Raw genomic sequence first — 19181 nt, 5'->3', positions numbered from 1 at the left:
TTTCTATCATATATTTCTTTATTCTTTGCTTTATGCTATTCTAACATAATTCTGGCTCTTTTATAATACTGTTCTAATCTAAATTTTAATTCTTTAGCATAATCTTGTATGTTATATAGTGGATTTATTTTATTAACACTATTAAAATGTTTGGGTAAGTTCGAAGTTTTACTGAATACCAACTCATATGGACAATAATCAGTTTTGTCAACTGAAATGTATGATCGTAAAAATTCGTTAAGTGTTCGGTGGCTTTCTCCACAGTGCCTACAGTCTGATGATGATGTGCAGTTGAAGTTATGTTTTTAATTTGCAAATTTTTGCATAGATCTTCAATTATTGAATTTCTATATTCTGTTCCCATGTCCGTAATGAACGTCTTCATTGGACCGTACCGCAGAATAAATTGTTCAAATATAGCTTTTGCTACTGTTTTTGCACTTTTGTCTTTCATTGGTATTATTACAAGGCATTTTGTTAGATCGCAGATTAAAGTTACTGCGTGTTCATTTCCTTGTTCTGACTTTGGGAGTGGGCCGATCGTATCCACAATTACCCTATCGAAAGCCAATTGTGGCGTTTCAGTTATAGTCAATGGTGTTTTTGGGTGCTTTGTTATTTTAGCTTTTTGACACTTATTACATTTTTTTATATATTGAGATATATCTCGTGTCATATTCCTCCAATAGTAATGCCTTTTTATTTTGGCCATAGTTCTTGATGACCAGTATGACCTCCTTGTATAGGGTCGTCGTGGAACGTAAAAAGTATTGCTTCTTTTTCTTTATTATTATTTGATAATAGGGTGACGTAGCGCTACTCTTAAAAATTATAAAATCTTATTGCCCACACTTTTGAAAGATTCTTTTGAAATAGTTTCAAAGCTCTTTTCGCTCGGTGCCACTTTGACTTGGCTGATGTTGAGTATACCGGCTTCTTTTTCGAGCCTTTGAAAAAATTGACCTAAGTCGAGAATTCCATTGGTATACATATCGCAAATGTCAATTCTTGCTATAACTTTCTTGCCATGTTTGAATGTGCTTAAAGAATCGGTTATTCGCAAAGTCACTACTTTTCGTACTTCATCATTTACAATGACGTCATATACATTGGGCTTAGAAGCATTAAGAGATTGATTTTGCAAATCTTCTATATTATTTTCTTTTTCTTTTCCTGCGCAGGAATTTGACTGTTTACTTTGATTTCTGGTAGTGACTCTCAGAATTTTGTTACTGGTTTTTATATTTTGTAAGTCCTGTATTGTTATTCTCGATAGCGCGTCGGCTACGAAATTATCTTTTCCCTTTAGATACTCCACCGTAAAATTATATTCCTCGAGTTTAAGTCGCATTCTGGTTAGCTTGGTACTTGGATTTGTCATTGAAAACAAATAAGTTAATGCTCTGTGATCTGTTTTGACAGTGAAATGTCTACCATAAATGTATGGTCTGAAGTGCATATTTACTTGCGTCTGTGATTATGCAAAATTCTTTGCTAAAATCTGGGTACTGTAACAGAGTGGGATTCATTAATGCTCATTTTAAATGTTCAAACCTCGTTTTGACAATCACTTGTCCATTCGAATTTAACATTTTTCTTACATAATCTTTTTATGTGACGCGAATATTCAGCAAAATTTTTTATATATCTTCGATAAGAGTTGCAAAATGCAATGAATCTTCTATCGCTGTCATGAGAGACTGGATAATTTTGAATGGGCTATTGTAAGCAGATACAGAGGGCTCGACTATTTTGTCATTTATAAGTTTTTGGACTTGTCTTTGGATTTCGTCTTTCTGAATATGAGGATTTGTATAATTTTTAATGTAGATTGGTTCATCGTCCACCAGTCTTAATTTTTGTTTATAAAAATTATTTGTTTTTATTGCTTCGGTTTCTGGTCCGAATACATCACTATATTTCTTGCACAACTTCGTAAGTTGGCTGTGAAATTGTGGCGGAAAATTTTTTGATAGCTAGTACTGTGTTTTTACGCTGTTCTTTATTGGTTTCGATTATTTCGTAGCAAGAAAGCGGTTCATACCTTAATTGCTTATATTTACTATTTGGTCTATATTTGTTGTATTTAGCAATCTTATAACTGCGTATTGGGAGTTGGTTATGGTGTTGGCTAAATAAATACCATGTTGAATTTCTTGATTTGAGATCAATACGCTGTCTTCTTGTGAACTTATCTCAATTTTTCCGACAACTTGGGATCTTGCTGGCAAAACTATTGAATTGTTACCAGAACTGTACTAATTATTAACCAGTCTTCGGACGGATTGAAATCTAATTGACAGTTGTATTTTCTGATGAAATCGATTCCTAGTATTCCATCACATGGAATAGCGAAATGGGAATTCACGATTTGTTTTTATTTTGTTGGGAATTTTGGGCGTTATTGTGATTATAATAATTATTGGAATAACCACGACCATTGCCTCTACCGCGATAATTATATTTTTTATTATAATTACCACGGTTTCTTTGGGCATAAAAGATGGTATTATTTTGGAAGCTCTCCGTGGATCCCGACTCTACTGAAAGAGTGGTAAATCTAGTGATTGCTTCTTTAGCAGAATCAAAGTGTCCTGATTCCATTAATAATTGGACTCTTTGACTTTTGGTATGACGTACTATAGCATTTACTGCCACTTTGGTAGTGTATTTTATTGCTTCTTCACTTGGAAGACCATCCGAAATATATGCGCCTTTAAGGGCGTCGGTCAACTCAGTAATCTCCTTTGTGTATGAAACACAGTTATTGGGGTTTCTCTGCAGATTTTTAATTTTTGCTGTTAAAAGATCCACTGATTCACCCATGAAGATTTTTAAAGTATTACTTCATCAATCGTGTTTTTTGAGCTTAGGGTATTACCCGCTTGACCTTTTAATTTTGATTCTACCCTTGTTTGTGTCATTTTGTTGTTTTCTTTTAGAATGGCTGGTTTGTTAAGACTTATGATGGATTGATCAGAGCTCACTGATGGTTCCTCTTGACCTATTTCTTCATCAGCCATTGGTTGCGTTTTTTCTTCCAGTACTATTGAAGTTTCCAAATCAGATGTTTGTTTAAATTCAATATTGTGTCTGTTTAGCACAGTTATTGCTTTTTGTTTGCAATCACTGTAGAACGCATTTGCGGCTGTTTTTTGCCACAACTTTAGTTTGCTATAGTGTTCAGTTAATACTGTTCTAATAGCTTGGAGATTCTCGGTTATAATTTTTGTGTGTTTGGTTACTGTTTCTTGGGATGTTTCCCTATTCTGAGAAAGGCACTTACAAGATTTAGTTAATTCTTGTAAGTGTATTATAGCTGATCCTATTATATCATCCCAAGTAACCATAGTTTGTAAAAAACATCCACTTTTTTTTAATTCCCAGAGAAGTTATCTCTAGAGGTTGGTTGAATAGTTCGTGTATTTGGTCGTTTAGACCTGTTTTTAATTGACAAAACTACTATTTCTACATCTGAGTCTGTAAAATCTATTGGTTCTTTACTCGGTTCTGATATATTTATCAGAGTCCTTGAAAAGTTCGTGTACCCATCCGGGCACGTCTTTTCTTAGAGGAGTCTTAGCTAACAGTCTACCATAAGATACTTTTATGGATTTTTCCATAAGATCTACAATATTTTCTTCAAATTTGTAGTTGTGGGCTATCCAATACCTTATTTTCTTGTATTTGTGATTTGTTTCGCCTGATTGTATCAGGAAATCAAGGAAAGGTAGACATTTTTGTAGCCTTCTTGTTTCTGTTTTATCCATACTTATTCAATTTATATTTTATTTTGGCTTAATTTTGGCAACAACTTATTATTGTTGGGCTTCATCCATCAGGTAGAAGCGAAATGTGCCTGTTGAGTTCGAAAAACAGCATATATTTGGTACTGTGACAATAAAACTCATCTGTACCATTGCACTTCCTTTAACTGGGAAATCCTTTCCCGTTAAATCAAGGTATGCTAATCTGATCTGTACTAAGTTTATCGAACTTTGTGCTGAGTTAATATTATGCCTTCTAAAAACCTCAACAAAATCTGCTGCAATGCTGGGATTCCTATTAACTATCTTCCTAAAATAATTGTCTAACGTACTCATCTTAATCAATATATATATATTTGTGAAGTTTTAAATTTCTTTTATTTGGGAAATTGATTTTTTTGTTTTTTTTTATTAATTTTTTGAGATGCACTTTTACAACAATTGATGCATATGTTATTTAGATCTTATCAAGATCATTAGCATGGCTAAGGCTCTTTTTGTTACATATTTATTGTGTAGTTTGTATGCTTTGTATAACACTAATGCGCCCATTATTATTACAATTACTAATAAAAGTGCATTTGTTGGTTTTAAATCTACATTTGATGACTCTATTTTGTTGATAACATTAGCAGTGGAATCCACTGTCTTGGTATCTATTAACCCCATATTGGGTTCATCAAATATGTCATCAAACTTGTTTATTCTATTGTCAAACATTCAAATTTAAAAAAAAATTGTTTCTTTTTTTTATGTATTGTAAGATACTTTTTTTTTTTTTGCTAGTTGTTGATGTTGTCTTTTTATCTAATCTATCTAATTCATTATTTTATTGATTAGAAGATTATAGTTCATTTTCATTTGTTTTTAATATTTTGTTTTCTCTTTTTTTTTGTAAATATTTCTTTGCTTAATAATTGTAAATTTTCTTTTTTTACATATATCCCTACCTATTTTTGCGTGTGGTTTTCAGGCCACACTCTAATTGGGCAGCTTTTAATGCCGCACAATTGTACATATTTGTTATGTTATTCTAGAACATGCTACAGCAGATAATATATTGAAAGAGTTCTATAATTAGAAAGAAGCTTCTCCGACCCCTTGAAGCTTATATATTCTGAATCAGGATCAACAGCCGAGTCAATCTAACCATGTCCGTCTGTCCGTCCGTCTGCCTGTCCGTTCGTCAGTATGAACAAGCAGTTCTCGGAGACTATAAAAGCTAGATCCACCAAATTTGGTATGTAGACTAGTGTAGTATGAAAATGTATAGAGTTAATTAGAATTTTGGCAACTCCCCCTTACGCCCCCAGAATTTACATAAAACTGTTTTACTTAAAAAGTATAACAGCTAGAGACATCAGCTTTGGTATAAATACTCGTTTAGTTAGCGCGGAGAAACTAATTGTTCAAAATGTTTGCCCCGCCTCTGGAATTAAAAATATTTGTTTCACCTGGTGCATGGTATACCCAAGTCGGCGAGTCGACTTACTTACTTCACTTTTATAGCGATCGGGAGTTAATGTTAGCGGTGTTGGAAGGCTACCCGTTTAGAAATTTTGTCTTCCCGTTTGAACAAGGCTCTGGCTTTTTTATAAGCGATTAAATTTTCAGTCGTTTTTCAATTTTTAAAATTGTGCCAGAGAGATTGCTTATGGTTTCTTAAATCATTCAGTTGGTGGTGAGCCATATGGGTCTACTGCTGTTTTTTTTTTTAACGGGTTTGCGGGATGGCTACATGGGCTACAGTACTGATGGCTTTAGTTATTCTAGAGTCGTCGATTAATATTTTTTGGGAGGGGGTTTTTAATTTCTTTTGATTTGAAAGATTAGAGGTAGATGGTGTGTTTTTGTTAAAATGAGTTTAGTTGATTTCTTTTAGTTGTTTGTTACTTTCAGGCGAAATGCCTGCAAGAGCACCATCGTTAGGTGCATCGATTTTTTTTTTTTTTTTGTGTTTTTGCTGAATGGAGAGCGATGTTAAGCCTGTGCTAGTCTGTGTGTTTATTGGTTTGCTTGTTTATGGTTTTGTATTTTCGTTATTATGTCCTATGAGCATAGGAGTTGGGTTGAGTTGGGAGTTGGACACGATTGCCACAGAGAGCATCATTTTTACAATGTTTGGCGGTGGTGATGCATAAATTAACTTTGCTGGTTCGTTTTGTATTATAAAATAGGTTTGGTTTTATTCCCTGTGATGGTTTCTGTTGACCAATAAGCAATTAACTAACTCAACATACATTCTTTGCTTGATATTGCATCAGCCAAAAACGGTGTGACCATGCAACTTAAAGTTAAAAATAATAAAAATACAAAGATCGTTTACATTCAAATAGATTTAAGTTTAAGAATCCAGCAACCGTTTCTCAACATACCGCCGGGCCCTGAAACAATGTTTCTGAAACTGGCAGGGGAGCCACCTTGGTTATGGGACGGGTCATCTCTCCTGTAGCTGTCTTTAACTTAAGGGCTCGCACTAGACCGTCTGGGCCAGGAATCGTCTCGATAATGCGGGCCGGGATCCATGAAGCCGGAGGAGTATGAGAATCCTTTACTAGTACGAGATCATCAGGCTTCAGTTTTGCCGATTTCATTAACCATTTTGGCCTCTGCTGCAACGACGTAAGGTACTCAAGATGCCACCTTTTCCAAAAGCCTTGCAACATGGCCTGAGATTGCTGCCAGTAATCCAATTGGTTTGCCGGCACTTGGTCCAAATCTCCATCTGGCACTGTGGTGTAAGGACGACCGATCAGCATGTGAGCGGGCGAAAGATATCCAACGTCTGTATCGGAAGTGGCACAAAGAGGCCTTGGGTTGATCACCGCTTCCACCTGTGTTAACAACGTATGCATTTGTTCGAATGTAAGAACGACGTGGCCGATTACTCAGTGTAAATGAAGCTTCACAGAGATCCATGAAGCCGGAGGAGTATGAGAATCCTTCATCAGGCTTCGGGTTTGCCGATTTCATTAACCATTTTGGCCTCTGCTGCAACGACGTAAGGTACTCAAGATGCCACCTTTTCCAAAAGCCTTGCAACATGGCCTGAGATTGCTGCCAGTAATCCAATTGGTTTGCCGGCACTTGGTCCAAATCTCCATCTGGCACTGTGGTGTAAGGACGACCGATCAGCATGTGAGCGGGCGAAAGATATCCAACGTCTGTATCGGAAGTGGCACAAAGAGGCCTTGAGTTGATCACCGCTTCCACCTGTGTTAACAACGTATGCATTTGTTCGAATGTAAAAACGACGTGGCCGATTACTCGGTGTAAATGAAGCTTCACAGAGCGCACAGCCGATTCCCATTTGCCTTCCAGTGAGGCGCATGTGGCGGTATGAACTTTTAGTTGATGCCTTCGATCGATAACGCCTCTGCTATCTTGTTATTGTGCAGCTGGGATTGAACTAACTGTTCCATTTCGTTAAGACTTCTTTTGGCTCCCACGAAATTTCGTCCATTGTCGCTGAACATCGTCACGCATTTGCCTCGCCGTGAAATGAAACGTCTAAGAGCAGCCAAAAATGTATCAGTGCTAAGGTCTGTTGCCAGCTCCAAGTGTAAAGCTGAGGTTGCCATGCATACGAAGCGACATATGTATCCCTTTTCCTTTCGAGCGGTCCTTCCTTTATGTGTCTTCATCATGATTGGGTCAGCATAATCACAGCCTGTATTTTCGAACGGAAATGCTTGCCGAACTCTCACTGCCGGTAGTGCGGCCATCATTTAGTTGCTGGTATGTGCTCGCTGTCTGAAGCACTTTAAACAGTTGTGAGTAACTTTACGAATCAGATTTCTGGCTCCCATTATCCAGAAACGTTGACGAACGATGACAAAGAGGGCCGAAACTCCTGGGTGTAGATTATGTTGATGCTCGTGTTCCAAAATTAGGTGAGATGTGCGATGCTTCCTCGGCAAGATGAGCGGATGCTTGGCTGAATATGATAACTCTGAATTATTAAGGCGACCTCCTACACGTAGAAGACCACTGTCATCTAGAATCGGCGTCAGGGTACACAGCTTAGAGCTTTTTGGTACGCATCCTTCATTTCGTAGCGCTTTTCGTTCCTTATGCCATTCATCTTGAGCTTGCTGCAAACATAGGTTCCTGGCTGCCTTGTACTCGTCACAGGTTACGGCGAAAGTGTCTGACTTTTCTTGGGGGTTTTTCATGTGTCGTAAAATGTATGCCACAATGCGCACAAGTCTAGGCCAGGAAGAAACACGACCAATGAGTTCTTCGAGGGGAGATGACTCGTTCATGGTTTCCGCGAGAGTAACTAATACTGTAGCCTTCAACTCTTTTCGGTACTCGTCATCTGAAATTAAGTTAGAGATTTGTATATCATCTTCGTTACCTAAGTTAAGATGTGTCTCAGCCAGCCAGTCGGGACCCTTCCACCAGAGAGTAAACGGGAGTAAGTCCTCAGCCAGCATTCCTCTAGAAGCGCAGTCTGCAGGGTTCTGCTTGGTATTAACATGGCGCTACGAGTCCCTTGGTATTACTTCCAATATTTCGGCAGTACAATTGCCAATGAACGTCTTCAAACTAGCTGGCAAGTGTCGAATCACACCAAGCATATACGGTGCTTTCTAGATCCCTTCAAGCTAACTTGATTGATGCGATCAGCCGACTTAGCAGAAGTGCGCCACATAGTTCCAAACGAGGGAGCGATTGCTGCTTAAGTGGAGCGACCCGTGTTTTCGCCGCAATCAGTGAAACCTCTATGCTGCCATCCTGGTTCACGATCCCAGAGTATACGACTGCTGCGTATGCTTTTATTGAGGCGTCTGAGAAGGCGTGTAATTCTATTCGTTTGACGACATACCCAATATGACGCCGTATCTTTAACTGCCTTATGTTGTTAATGTCTTCGCGATACTTACGCCATCGGTCTGCCAGCTTAGTTGGAAGCGGTGAATCCCAATCTAGATTAAGAAGCCAGAGCTCTTGGAAAAGGATCTTGAATTGAACAATGACCAGCGCCAGTAGACCAAGCGGGTCAAATATGCGTGATACGTCTGATAATACTTGTCTTTTTGAACTTTCTGTGCATTCGCTCAACCTTATACCATATGTGAAGATGTCAGACTTTGGTTCCCAATGTATTCCTAATACCTTGACGGAGGAGGCATCTCCAGTCACACTTGTCGCTGCTGCTTCTTCTAAAGGACCGATTCCGTGGGTATTGGATACCCATTTCCCAAGCTCCAGCTGTGCGCGACCTAATAGTTGAATAAGTTCATCCTTGTTACGTATAAGTTGGTCTTCCGTGTTTGCTCCGGTCAGGACATCGTCCACATAGAAATCTTCCAATAGAATCTTGGCAGCTGTTGGATATTTGCTTTAGATCGATGGCAAGTTGTTCTAACACACGTACAGCTAAAAACGGTGCACAGGCTATTCCATAAGTTACAGTACAAAGCTGGTAATGTTGCAGCTCTTCTCTCCATACAATTCGTTGATAATTTCGGCGATTTTCAGAAATCCATATTTGCCTAAACATTTTAATGATGTCTGCGCAAAAAACAAACTTATAAAGTCGAAATCGTAAACACACATCCATTAGGTTACGCTGAATACTTGGGCCCAATAGTAACTCATCGTTTAGTGATCTGCCACTCTTATCTTTATAAGATCCATCAAATACAATTCTCAATTTCGTACCAATAACCGGATGGTGAGGCATGTGTTCTACAGTTCTTTAGGTGCACTCGTCTTCTCTGACTCATCAAGGATGCGCATGTGTCCCAAAGCGATGTATTCGCGCATGAACTTGGTGTACTCTTCCTTTAACCTTTTATCTTTCTGAAGTCGACGTTCTACTGAATAAAATCGTGATGTTGCTCCCTGAAGAGTATCTGCAAACTTAACATCCGAGTTCTTAAATGGAAGCTCAACACTATACCTCCCATTTGAGTCACGAAAGTGTGTAGAGCGAAAATGATTCTCGACCTTTAAATCATCAGCAGTCGGCGGCAAACTGCCACTTAATTCTTCCAATTCCCAAAACCTTTGGAGCGATGTATTTATTTCGATCGTTGATAACAGAGATGCTGTATTTGATCCTTGTTTAGCTGCAATTGAGGTGACCACCCGAATATTGTGGATATTGCAATTATGTTTCCATGCTTATCTAATACCTTCTCTCCTGTGAATGCGGACCACACGTAGTCACTACCCAACAAAATGTCCACATGCTTAGCGCTGGTTTCCGGTAGATCAGCCAGTTCTAACCCATCGAAAACTTTCAAAACGGCCGGGTCGACTTCATCCTTTGGCAATAGAGTGGTTATCTTACCTAAGACATGAGCTGTAATATCTAGTGTATGCTTCGAGAATCTTGATTTCAAATGTACTGCGCTGACCCCTCTTGTAGTATCGGCCTTGATTGACGAAATTCCTGAGACAAGTATTCGAGATGGTGAGCGTAAGAGTCCCAGTGATCGCATGCAATGCTCCGATATGTATGATAGTTCTGATCCACTATCAAAGAGAACACGACAAGTGGTGTATGATCCCTTTGAATTTAATGCCAAAACTAGAGCTGTGGGCAATACACTCCTTGGTTTTCCTCGCGGCTGTAGATTTACCGCAGAACGTGCTAAATAACTCTGTGATTCTATAGATTGGACTTCCTTTACTTGCTTAGTTTTGGCAATCATGGCTACTGTGGGATTAATGCTCTTTTCTTCGACTTGGCGATGTAACAGCGTGTGGTGTTTGTCCTGACAATGTTTGCATCTATACTTGGATTCACACCTTGAAATACCATGGTCAGGCGTGAGGCTGGACTTTAACTTGGTGCGTGTTGCCTTTAGTTTTTCCATCTTAACTTGAGTAGAATTGCTTATTCCAACAGAATCCAAATCCGGCTGAAGGACCAAATTTATGGTGATGCATAAATTAACTTTGCTGGTTCGTTTTGTATTATAAAATAGGTTTGGTTTTATTCCCTGTGATGGTTTCTGTTGACCAATAAGCAATTAACTAACTCAACATACATTCTTTGTTGCATCAGCCAAAAACGGTGTGACCATGCAACTTAAAGTTAATAATAATAAAAATACAAAGATCGTTTACATTCAAATAGATTTAAGTTTAAGAATCCAGCAACCGTTTCTCAACAGGCGGTATGGCCAAGTTGTTGGCATGTTTTACAGCGCATTGGGTTGGGGATGTGTTCCTGCACCTTTACTGAGTGCCACGCAATATCGATTTTGCTGGGGAGATGATATAGATCGAAGGTGAGAAGAATAACTCCAGTTGGTAGGGGCGTCATGTCGGATGATTTGGTGAATTTGTAAGTGCCGCAGACTTTATGGGATCTTAATTCTCCTAAGGGAATTTCGGAAAGATATGGGGCGTAGATGATGCCCCTGACCTCATTGAGAGTGTCATAAAGCTTGTGTCATAAAGCTTGTGTCATACAAGCTGAGGCACCGTGTGAAACACGTGTAGAGTAATGAATAAGAAGATGCGAAAAAACACAACAGACCGCGGAGGTTAGAAAAAAGAAGCCGATTATTAATTAGAAATAGTGCGTCTGCTCACAACGAAAGCTCAGTTTCATCAAACCAGTATATGCACCTGGAGCTGACAAAATTCCAGGTTGCTTATCGCCTTCCCGTCTATCTAGAAGGTATCATATATTATTCATCTTCCTAAAAAGGGGAAAAATTCCGAAGCCTCCAATTATAGGGGTATTTCTAAATTGTCTGCCATACCTAAAGCATTTAAGAAAATATTAACATCTTAATTGCAGCGTTTTTGTAACTCTCTTATTTCGTCATCCCAACATGGGTTTAAGAAACGTGGATCGACAACTACTAACCTATTAGAAGTTACATCTCACTCGATCAAAGGATTCAAGACTGCTGTGAAAACTGACATCATTTATTCTGGCTTCAGCAATGCTTTTGACTATGTTAATCGTACTCTACTTTTATTTAAGTTGAACGCACTTGGCATCCCCACCATTTGGCATGATTGGAATTTTAAATAACTTAACACAAAAGGTCCTTTTCAAATCTTCAATTTCTAAGACCATCCAAGTGACCTCTGCAGTACCTCATGATAGTCATCTGGGACCATTGCTATTCACTCTTTTTATAAATCATATTCCATTGGTAGTGACACATTCTCAAGTGCTTATGTACCCAGATGATGTTAAGCTTTACCTGAGTTTTAAAGAGATTTTCGTCAGCAGACAAGAACTGCTTCAATCCGATCTTAATGATCTTCAGAGTTGGTCTGTTAAACCAAAACGGCTCTAAATGTAATGTTAGGTATTTTTACAAATGCACTCAATACTTAGCAACTTATTATCTTAACGACACTGCCTTAGAGCGGTTAGATATTATCAATGACTTAGGTTTTCTTATGGACCATAAATTAACTATTAATCCTCATATTTCTGCTACATTTGGTAAAGCTATGAATGTTCTTGGGTTTGTGAAACGATGGTCAAAAGTTTGACGATCCGTACACAACCCAAATTCAGTATACTTCATTAATCGATCTTATCTTAGAGTGCGGATCTTAAATATAGTCACCTCAATATCAGCCGTACCAAAATAAAATTGAATCTGTTTAAAAACAATTTCTTCTTTTTGCTTTTCGTGGTTCTTTTTTTAATCAATACACAAACTTATAATGGGTGAAATAGCTATTGAACCAGTTAAACTTTTATGTACCCCGTGTATTTCTCCACGCGATGGTGCCGTCCGATACACGGCTGCGCCCCACGGTCTTCCAGGCGGAGGTTTAATTACTTCTCTGCTTGGGCTCGCGCGAAACACACTATGTCCTGATGTCGTATGGGCTACTTGAACCTACTTCGCATTGTACGCGTTTTTATTTATTGACTTTGGGCCGGCATATAAAAACGTTTGGTTCAATTTCAATTTTAAATAAATTTCCATCGAGTTTATTTGAGAGGATGTCTAACCTGATTCCGAAAACATAAAATTGTTCAATGGCGTCAGATTAATGTATTTTAATTTAACGTACGCCAACAGATTTACTGTTTTTAGATATTTTGTTTATGTTTAAAAAACACAACAAAAAATTTTAAAAAAATAGGTGTAATTGAGGTGGATTTTTGATATGTTCATTGTTTATTTATGTTTGAAATAAAGCTACAGCTTAAAATAATGCTACACATCTAAAAGAGTCTTACCACAGCAAAAAAATATAAATATAAAACAGATGTTTATAGACATACATATGTACACACTTACATACATGTATATGTTAATAATATACATTGGCATAGGCCCACAGATAAGGTGCGCGCAATAAGTAAGTGGGACAAAGACTTATTTTGACATTATTTTGTCCAAAATATACAGTTTTTCGTTTTCTCATTTCCTTCTATATACATATATATAATATACATTGGCATAGGCCCACAGATAAGGTGCGCGCAATAAGTAAGTGGGACAAAGACTTATTTTGACATTATTTTGTCCAAAATATACAGTTTTTCGTTTTCTCATTTCCTTCTATATTTTAGTTTTATTGTTCTTCAGCGATGACCATAAAAATGGGGAAAAATTATCACAGGGTTTTTCAGTTACATTAATTTTTGGAAGCCATCGTTCAGTTTTGCGAACGAAATAAGTAAATGTGACAGATTGCTTTGCTGTCATTTGTGGGTAGATAAGCACAAGAAATTGGTACTTTGAATAACACATTTTTTTAACTCTTTTAAAATTAACAAAAAAAATGTGATTTTCAGGTTTTATTATATTTATTGTTATTCGTAACTATTTTTTTTTATTGAAAAAACGCCACTGTGGCACTGCGTGATGTGGAGATCTCAATTAGCAAAATTGCAGAACAAAATGACTTAAAGACTGGGAAAATTATGAAAGAAATCCCCGTTCTGATAGCCCAATATTGAGTGGCAACTGAATATGAAATCTAGCAAAGGAAGTAACTTTTCTCTATCGATATCCACGAGATGCGTGCACAAATCCTGCAGTAAAAATATAATGCTTTATATAGAAAAAAACTCATGAAACCGGAGCTACTGCTTAGGCATAAAGCCACTCATTTACAGTTTGCCAAAGTTTGTACTCTCCGTTTGAACTGTGTAGAAAAATATTGTTTTTAGTAACCAAAAATGTTTAATTTAGATAAACCCGAGGTCTAGCGCTGTTAAATTCGAAATTTTTATATGATTATATGGCCGGAATTCCCGTTTATTGAAAGGACTCTAAAGTGTTTTATAACGAATAAAATAAATGCACAAAACTATGTAAAGTTGTCCAAGATCGTTTTTGTGCAATTTGGACAGGATACATACAAAACTCACAAGAGCTTATAGAGAGAGAGACTTTTCTCCAATTCTTATTTTAGACTGGTCAACAAGCGGACTAGACTCAAATCAGAGAGCTGCAACAAGCCACCGACACTTAAGGTGCACCGGGTAAATGTAGGGTGTTTTTGACACCCGTGTGTTTTTAACCACCGCACAAATGTGTACAATCGCTAGCCTCACGAAAATACTTGAGTGTTTGTGCACACAAGCTGCAAAAGTGAGTAGGTATTTTTTTCGCATATGTGTGTACAGCATGTGCCGGCGCTTGAGCCTCGAAAAAAAATGAGTCAAAAGACATATACAAAAATTGAGTCATAGAATGTGTAGAGTGTTTTGGGTGTTGGGTTTTTTTCTTGCAAGCCTTCGCTTGATTTTTTCTTTTTTTCGCAAATAAGAAAATTTAACACAAAATAATGTTTAACTTAAGAAATAATACTTCATTTATTAACTTATAAAAAAAAATTAAAACAAATTAAAATATAAAACTTAATGTTTTTGCTTCAGTGCATTAAACTTAATTAAATTATAATTTTAGGTTTTTATAGTAAGAATGTAGAAAAAGCAAATTGTCCACAGTTTTCGGACCTAATCTATTTCTTTTTCAAATTTCAGCACTTTTCTGCATGTACTGCAATAAACCCAGCCTTCAAGAACAGTTTGGTCCTCTTGAAAAATGTCATACAATATTGTCCAAATTACACTTTTGCCTTTATGTTTTGCAGCTACGGTGTATATACCACGATCTATTTTATTTTTAATGTCTTCAGGTGTCATTGCTGCAAAGTTTACGCTAGCACAATTAAAGAAGCACTTAACTCGAACAATAAGACGCAATCTAATGAAGGAAAAAATGAACGACAATTACGCATACATATACACACAAGCACCATGGTGTGTGCAAAATACTCGGGTGATACATATGTGTTTTGCTTACTTCTATTTATAGCTCATTGCCTTTTGTCGCACTTATGCCTATTCCCTATTTCGTTTTTGTTATGAGTGCGACCGGCACGCGTTGCCGAAAAATGCCTGGTTGCATGGAACAAGAGAAACGGTACATTTCATGAGCGAGAGCATGATATTGTTGGCACTCGCAGCACACATAAAACTTTTGATAAGTGTGTGTCTCTGCTTTGCTTACCCGGTGGCGAGTAACACCGGGACACAAATTTCATTGGGTGTGAGTAGAATGTCAAAATATGGCACACTTGCAGTTCTCTGACTCAAATCCGATAAAAAAAATCTTTTAGACATTTTTCACGCCACCGGGTAAACAGCAGAGAGTGAGGGGTGAGATTTTTTCCCAAAATGGAATGCGGTCATATTGAGAAGAGTGACGAAGGGTTCTCCTGTAAATCGCCATAATCAATCTAGTACGAAATTTTCCCCCGAATACCCTCACGTTTTTTCCACTTGCTATTAACATCCAGGTTACCTTTAATTGAACCTTTTCGTGTGTGAGATTGTTCAGTAAATAAAAATCATAGTTTTTAAACGAAGTTCCCGCGGGTTTTTAATTATTTACCAGCTCACCGACTAGAAGAAATGGGCACCCGCCAACTAGTTTTTGAAATATGTACTTAGAATGTTACAGAGTTATAAAATGTCGCACTGGTTAAAACGCGTGTGCTTGTTGCGAACGACAGGGCTGGACTGTTTATTGGGGACGCCAAGATAGCGTTGCCAGATGGCTTACGCATGATAGGGCTGCATACACAACATCCAGATGACTCATAGAATTAAGTGGCACGTCTCATGCGAGCAGAACGTCGTAGCACCGGTGAGGCATGCAATGACTGAGGATCATCTCGAGTAGGACTCTCTTGTCTAGAGTGGTTTCTGGAAACAGGATCTTCGGTATTGTCATCAGTTGCTGATGGTGCCTGATGTGATATGTTTACATCTATTTGTTCAACTCGGCTTCGAATTTGTTATAATGACGCTTAATGAGGCTTCTATCCATTTTGGACCGGTGCATAGTTTCGTACCCAAACGGATTTGCCTGTCTCAAAACATTAGAAATTTCTTGTGGCTGTAGTTTATCAAAGTAGGACTTTAACTCCCGATTAAACAACAGCTGAGATGGCGAGCGATTTGTCGTTGAATGTGGAGTTATGTGTTGATTAAACAAAAATCGAGCAAGGTTTTTTAAGGTAGTTTTTGGTGGTCTGCACCATTCGCTCTGCTTGGCCGTTTGTTGCTGTGTGAAACGGTGATGATTGTTGTGGAAGAATGCCTTGAACTCCTCGGAGGTAAATGCTGTGCCATTGTCTGACAATAACTGATCTTGTAACCCATGCGTAGCTAACAGTTGCCTGAGAACTTTGATTGTAGCCGCTGTAGAAGTGGAGCTAACAACGGCAATCTCTACACATTTTGAGTAAGAATCCACGACCAGAAGAATGATATTTCCTTGAAAAGGTCCTGCAAAGTCGATGTGTAGACGGGACCACGGCCGCTTGGCTGACTCCCAATGATGCACCGGTGCCTCTGAATGATCGTTTCATTTTTCAATGCCTCATTTTTACAATGCCTGATGGAACTACGGCGCGATTTCCCCAAATCAAAACTCCTTTATTTGTAGAGAGCTGTTCCCGACGGCATTAGTATGGATATGCATTATCTGATTGCTCCAATTTCATGCCAGGCTATCCTCTTAACACCCAGTTTGCTACTTTCGCCAATAAGGGGTCCTTCGATGTTTGAGCGGCAATCGCCTTAGCACTTACGATTGGCGTTGCTGCTAATTCGATCATAAGCACATCGTCGATGCTAACAGGCTCCGATGTTGCTGACAGTGAACAACGACTTAGAAAATCCGCATTTCCCATTTTTAATCCGGAGCGGTGTACTAGCTCGAAAGTATGTATATACTGACAGGAACAAAGATCGACGTAGCATCTGATTTGAAATAATGTTTGGGATTGCTTTCAATGTGGTAAAAATACCCAACAGAGGTCGATGATCGGTGATTAGTGTGAAGGTACGACCGTAGACATAGTTGTGGAACTTCTTTACTCCTGCTACCAGGGCAATAGCTTCTCGATCTCGATTTGGCATTTTGTGACTTAAAACTGCACCGAGTCCAGATGATGACGCATCATAAGCTAGTACTAGTGGCAATGAACCATCGTAATGCACTAGTACGTCGTCTGACCCAATGAGTTCCTTAAGTGTAGAAAAAGACTTCTCACACTGTTTGTCCCACCTCCATAATGCATTTTTATCCAAATGTCAATGTAAAGGTTTTGCCACTGTTGCTTTATGTGGCAAAAATGAGTGATAAAAATTTAGTAGTTCTAAGAAAGCCTGCAACTTCTTTTTATCCTTAGGTGCTGATGCGGCTTTGATTACCGAGACTTTATCGGCCCATGGTCGGATACCAGTTGAGTCAATTTTGAACCCTAAAAACTCAACGAATGGTATTCCGAATTGGCATTTGTCCTTGCGTAGTCGCAGTCCGGCTTTATCAAAACGCATAAAAAGTTCCTGTAGTCTACTTGCCAATTCCGTTTCTGTTTTTCCCATTATTACAATGTCATCAAAATATGGTAAGACTCCAGAAATATTCTGTACCGAATTCTCAATACAGCTTTGAAAAATGCCTGGTGCAGATGAAATGCCGAATTGCAATCGAGTAACTTTGAATGCACCATTATGTGTACTGATTGTGTGCAACAAAGACGAGTTTTCGTCGACTAATAACTGCTGATGAGCTTGAGCCAAATCAATTTTGGCGAAAATCGATCCACCTTTGATAGATGCCAGCAACGTGTTGATCGGCAGTATTTGATGGCAGTGCGGCTTAACCGCTTTGTTTAAAGTTCATTTATAGTCGCCGCAAATACGAATTGGACCGTTTTTCTTAATAACTGGTACAATAGGAGTGGCCAATCTGAATACTCCACAGGTTCCAGCTCTTCCTCGACTAGTCCCTTTAGAGCATATGGAATTCGGCGTGGAGGTAGTCGCACTGGTGGCACTGTTGCATTAATGTTTAATGTGACTGGCGGACCAATGTAACATCCAAGTTCTGTTGAGAATAAGTGTACGAAACTATCCAGAATGCTTGCGATCTATATGTCACTGCCCACTGAATGTATGCCCTTGATACTGATGCCTAGTGGGTCAAACCAGTTGCAACCCAGAAGGTCGCTTCAACCGCTTTTAGTGACAATGACTGGTAGATTATCAATATTACGACAGTTGTAATGAATTGATACATCAAAAACTCCTAGTATCTGGATTGGGTTTTGTTGGTAATCGATACGATCATAAGTGCCCAACGTCATCATAGTTACGTCAGATCCAGAATCCACTTCAAAAGTATACTATTGACCATTAATCTGTACCGCGATACGTTTCTTCAGGCTCACCAGACTAGATATGAGGTTTACCGATTTACCGCGTTTTGCCCTTTACTGGATAAACATCTTTCGACGATTCATTATTTCGGCCACAGCCGTGACACATAAGGGCATGACGATAAGGGCATTGCTGCCGGCCATGTGGACCGTCAGAACCCGCACATTGTTGTGCTTTTTCTTTATGTGGTTGTTGAGGTCGATCTGATTTGATGCTGTGAATAGTCTTATTAGTACGTCTGATAGCCTTTGCACTCGCTGCTGCAGCTTCACTAGAAGTTGCTCGCTCCAAAACTTTCTGCACTGTCAATTCAGTGTCTGCAAGAAAACTTCTCTGTAAGTTTTCATCCCTCATGCCGCCTACAAAACGATCCCGCAGCATTCTGTCCAACGCTGCTCCAAAACTGCAAACCACTGCCAATGCCCGCAGCACTGCCAAATAGTTTCCGACGGTCTCATCCGAATGTTGATCACGTTTGTGGAAATGTTAAATGCAGCGATTTCCGATGGACGTGGACAAAGATGATTAGCTAGAATCTTTTCAATTTGGTCTAACGGTAATGTACTGACCTGGTTTGGTAACGCCAATGATGTCAAAAGATCGTAGACTGGTGCTCCGACCAATGTGAGGAATGATGCTTTTTTGCGACCCTCGTCTTTGACATCATTGGCGAGCAGGAACAATTTAAATCGTTCTAAATAATTTAAGAAGTTTACTAT

Source organism: Drosophila willistoni, unplaced genomic scaffold (genome assembly GCF_018902025.1).
Source record: "Drosophila willistoni isolate 14030-0811.24 unplaced genomic scaffold, UCI_dwil_1.1 Seg485, whole genome shotgun sequence".
Lineage (NCBI taxonomy): Eukaryota > Metazoa > Arthropoda > Insecta > Diptera > Drosophilidae > Drosophila > Drosophila willistoni.
This window is presented reverse-complemented; position numbering follows the sequence as displayed.